Genomic DNA, 5,313 nt, shown 5'->3' with positions numbered 1-5,313 from the left:
CAGATACAACGTCTGTCGGCACCCCAGTATGTATCTTCCCACACGGATTTTTATGTTCGTTACACACATGCTCTTACCAAAGAAGGATTGTCACAGACATAATATTTTATAGCCCATTTTACCCTTTGTAACTTACAGCTCTCTACAGATGGCTGACAGGCACATGATCAACATCACGAGTCATCAGGGGACTGCAACTCAGAACCACAGGGAGAGGTCACCTCACAGTGGGTAGAAGGACGAGCATCAGAAAGCAAAAGATGGCAAGTGTTGGTGGGAACGTGAAGAAATCAGAACCCTTGAATGCCAACTGGTGAAGGCACGGTGGGAAACACCGTGGAGGCTCCTCAAAAAGTTAAAAACAAAAACACCACTGGACCCAGCAATCATTGCTCTGCCTGTGAGCTGACAGGTGCCTGTGAGCAAGCTGACAGATGCCGTCTCGTGGCTTTTCCCTCTGTCTCAGCGCTTCCGAGGGAAGATCGTCATGTTAGGCCCACAGACACCAATGCAAATGGAAAGCCATGATCAATGAAAAAATGTTCTTTATCAAACATCGGTATTTCCCTTGTTTGATTGAATAACCTGTCCCTTTACCCAGCAGATATCATTAGCTTAATAAACTGAGATTTATGATATTCATAATCTGTTTATTGAATTCATATAAAATTATTGAAAAGTAATATACCATAACTCATCCTTTTCTTTAAAATATAAATATTCATTGTTTATATCCTTCAAATGAAGGGGAATGTTCCCAGAGCTTGCAATGAATATCATTACCTCCCATCTCACCTTATATATACACGGGCTGAGGAATTGAGAAACTTCTTTAATAAAGACCATGACAGACCGCAGAGACTGAATTACGGGTTTTAATAACCACCCTTTCAAATATTTGCATACCCAACTTGCTCAGGAGTTACTGATTTGTTTGCCTTTCATTCTTAGGGAAAACTGGTCTGAAAGTGCGGTCACAGGCGCGCACTTCTCTATTCGAGGTTACTTGGGGTTTGGGCAGAAGGACATGGAGCTCAGAGGCATGGCGTCTCCGAGCAGGAAGGTGGACACCTGCTTTAGCTCCTCTCCGGGCCAGCTTCGCTCCGGGCCCGTAAGGCCACCTGCCGCCTGAGTCCGACACCTCACACGCCATCCTGTGGACCACCAGCTCCGTTTATGCTGCCAATGACATCACTCTGGACCTTGGGCCTTTCTCCTGCCCATGCCAGTGCCTGGTCAGCAGCACCACTGCCCACGCGAACGACCTGCTGATGGGTCTTGCTGTCCCCACCACTCCCATTCAGTCCAACCACCCATACAGTCCCCAGGTCACTAAAGTCAAATTCATGGGATAAATCTGGTTATGCCGCATCCCCACTGAAAAATATTCAATGACCCTCTTGTCCATCACACCAGATCCAGACTCTGCAGGCCTCTCCTGACCCTTTGCCATCTGGCCCCAGCCTCGCTGGGTTGGTGCAAACATCTTGCAGCTGTATCATCACTAGATAGGCCCATTGTAGAAAGATTTTCCTAAAGGCTTAATGAGCTTCTATTTCTCAACTCTTTTAGTAGTTTCCATTTTTGCAAAGTATTATACAATGGGAACGGTTTCCTTTATCCAGCACGTAATGATAATTGAATACTGTACACACAGTAGATAGAAGTAAAAGCCAAGGACAGGTTTTAATTGCCTGTTTAAAGATATCATCTATGCACACAGATTTGGGGAGCAATATTATAATTTAGCAAAATGACAAAAAACTTTAGAACATTTTTCATACTGTGGATAATGAGAGTATTAGCGGATTGACATGCTGTTTAGGCAAAGCTGCTGCATAGATTCTACCAATTGGCTTTAGATAGAAACCCACTTTCCACCCTATGGTGCCTATGGTGTTCTTCTCATTTATCTTGTGGGGGTGGTTATTGTCACAGATGTGGTAGACTGTTTACCATTTGGGGAGTTAAACTGCTACATTTTCCTTTAAAAATTCCAACACATCCCTTTTTCATATAACATCAGCCCTTCATGTCCTTTGCTCTCTTCTGTAGCAATCCTGGAGTAATAATTAGAATTCTTTGTGCAGCAGGAAGGGGGGGGGTGCCTCGGTGCCCCGTACGTAATTCACTGCTGAAGACATGGCTCTCTGTGACAATAGAAATTTTTCCACTAGATTGTATCCACGGTGGACAGGAAGCCTGGAATATAAAATTGAATTAGGATTGTTTTTATTTAAAATGAGAATACATTGAAAAATGAAGCAGCTCTGCCTGGTGGGTGAGCCACAGCCCAAAGCCAGGCCTCCCTTCCGGAGCTTTCCACCACCACCTGCCAGTGGGATGCAGGTGCTGTGGGGAGACCGGTACAGGGCCTGGGACCCAGGAAGCACCCAACGGAGGTTACCAGTTCACGTCTAATTTCGCTTTCGATTTCATGCCTCAGAGGGAAAATGTATTTTCACAAAATTACCAAGCTTCCAGCTACTGAGTATACACATCAGCAAGGGGGTTCAAGGGTCATTTTCTCTTCTTGAATATTCAAGCGATGACATCACTTTTGCCATTTCTATAGGAAGAGGCTGCAGATACTTAAATACTCATTTCATTTGCCAGATGTCGATAAAGATGTTAGGTCCACCCAATGTTTTTTAATCCTATAATTGTTTCCAGATAAATTTTGAGTATTTTTATTATCCCATATAATAAGCAAAGCAGAAATTCCATTTAGAGTCAAAGAGGGCTCCTGAGAGGTTCCTAATGCTGTCAAAGTCCATGGCCCGCAGGGAGGTCCCAGGAAGGATCAGGGATATATACAGATGCTCAGGGCTGTGACCTCAGGTCGGTGGTGAGGAATTGTAGGAATTTGATGCAATAATTTAAAAATCTGAATTTCTTATCAAAAAATAACTCTTATTTAAGGATAATAACAGGCATTAAAAAAGAAGGTTGTCAAGGTTAAGCCCAAGAGGCATTTTTAGCCATTCTTCCTGGAACTCCTTACCAGTGATCCAGTAACAAGTGACGGATACATGACGTGCACACATTTCCCAGGTTTTCATAAAGCACTGTAGCAGGTAACACAAGTCCCTCCCTAGCGCCATCGCCACTAGACCAACCTGGGGAGGGGAGCAGGGCTGCAGGGGTGCCTGCCCCACAGCAGGAGCGCTGCCACCCCGTGGGGGTGGCAGGCTGGGGGTCTCGGGGCTCCTGGTCCTGCTGCACAAAGTACAGACAGTTGGTAAAAGTGGTATCTGTAAATCTTTTTACCAAATTTAGTTATACTTTCATACAGTCTTTTTCTAATTCCAAAGAGGATTTGTCTTCATGTGGGATGGGTCTGTAAGTGGCGTCGGACGCGTCACGTCAGCTGGTGGCCTCTTGTGTTGTCTTCCCATCACTCTGTGAGCACCAAGGAGCTACAGACGGAAGGAGCGACAAAGGAGGCCAAGTTTAAAAATCATCTCAAGGGCGGGGGTGGGGGGATGGGTTGGCCTGGTGATGGGTATTAAAGAGGGCACGTTCCGCGTGGAGCACTGGGTGTTATGCACAAACAATGAATCATGGAACACTACATCAAAAACTAATGATGTAATGTATGGTGATTAACATAACAATAAAAAATGAAAAAAAATCATCTCAAGGGCAACTTCATCTCTTTCATAAATCATTATCAGGGTTTCTTAAATAGGGACACACTTACAATTAATATGATAAATAAGACTGATAATTATAAGACTTGGATAATAATATGTGTGTTAATATGATACACATAACACAGATAATATTAAGCTGTGTAATACGTATTAATAGTATCTGTAGGGCACCTGGGGACTCAGTTGGTGAAGCGTCTGTCTTCGGCTCAGGTCATGATCGCAGGGTCCTGGGATCAAGCCCCGTGTTGGGCTCCCTGCTCCACGGGAAGCCTGCTTCTCCTTCTGCCTGCCATTCTCCCTGCTTGTACTCTCTCTCTCACTCTCTCTCGCAAATAAATAAAATCTTTAAAAAAATTTTTTAAAAATAGTATCTATAATATCGATACATGTAACACACAATATATTAAGGTACACATTTAATCACATAAATATCAGTGCATTGTCTAATGTTAGTATAGAACATACTATCAATATTGTATTAAATAATAAATATAATTAATTATAATCAAATACTTTTAAGTAACTATGAATACAATTAACAACATGGCTAATAATGAGTATGGCTGTCTCTTCTTGAACAGTCAAGCGGAAGTTCCCCATTTTACCTCACACACCTTCTCAGAATCCTCGCGAGGGTCCTGGCCGGGGTGGGAACGGTCACAGTGGGTAAGCTGAAAGACAAAGCTTCCTCTCACCACCAGGCAGAAGGCTGTCCCGGGGAGCAACGAGGGCGCACGCAGTAGACGCCGCGGCCGGCCGAGGCTGGGTCAGTCTCCCCGCGCAGAGGGCTCGCTCGCCTCCCCCTGCCCGCATCTGCAATGCCCGCACCCCCCCACCCACGCTGCTGCCCGCCCGGCTGTGGGCTGCTCCTGGGTGGTCTCTCCCACGGGCGCGGACTAGGCTCCGCCGGCTTAGAGCGAAAGGACTTCACCATTTACTTTTGAACACCGATCGCTAGACCTTTCCAATACTTAATGCCTTGCTTTTTATAATCCACTGGAGGATCTCATTAATCCCCTCCCCTACCCCGCCACACACATACCAGACTCAATAGCTTTTGGTCTGCTTTCCCGATTCAAGCGCCCCAAGCGGGTACTCTCGAGGTTTTCTTTGGACTTAGAAAGCTTATGCATGAGTTATTTTTCTTCTAGCTGGTTAAAATCTGCTGAAACAGTACAAATCAGATGTCAAACATTTTTAAACAGAGCAGCATTTAACGAAAACCGAAACAAATAAATAAAACTACAGTACAGCAAGCTTACTTCTAGTGACAAGTAGGAGCTTCTGCTAAAACAAAATACTCACTTCAAATTGTGAACAATTACAAAATTTTAGAAAGAGGAAGTACTTACTTTAGTATGACTCATGGCATGGATGAGATAGCGGGTCGGCACCGAATAAAGTATGCATCTTTCCCGTGCACACGGGTGTGTTTGATTCCAGAATAAAACGTAAGTCAAACCCACACATTTAATTTTTTTCTAATTTCATATCGATTGGGTTATTCAGGAAAAAAAATCCATATATAGAAAATTTAAAAAAACAGGAAACCTAAGCAGCCCAAGTAAGACTAAAGCTAGAAACAGATCTTCAGATGGAATAGACACTCCAGGTGCTGATGAAAGATATATTTTTACATATTGATGTGTATTTTATA

At 43.9% G+C, this 5,313-nt stretch overlaps 1 long non-coding RNA gene across 1 annotated transcript; it reads right to left on the bottom strand.

Annotated features, from left to right (window-relative positions):
- Nucleotides 1-1,678: 1,678 nt before the first annotated feature.
- Nucleotides 1,679-4,475, bottom strand: LOC141373464 (uncharacterized). Its single transcript, XR_012379516.1, has 3 exons — nt 4,262-4,475; nt 3,271-3,419; nt 1,679-2,202 (listed from the first exon to the last, which is right to left on the bottom strand). It is a non-coding gene; the product is annotated as an uncharacterized lncRNA (long non-coding RNA).
- Nucleotides 4,476-5,313: the final 838 nt, after the last annotated feature.

Source organism: Callorhinus ursinus, unplaced genomic scaffold (genome assembly GCF_003265705.2).
Source record: "Callorhinus ursinus isolate GAN/ISIS: 27379988/994484 unplaced genomic scaffold, GSC_fseal_2.0 scaffold10, whole genome shotgun sequence".
Lineage (NCBI taxonomy): Eukaryota > Metazoa > Chordata > Mammalia > Carnivora > Otariidae > Callorhinus > Callorhinus ursinus.
Note: the sequence above shows the minus strand (reverse complement) of the source record. Positions and strands in the feature narration are given on the sequence as shown.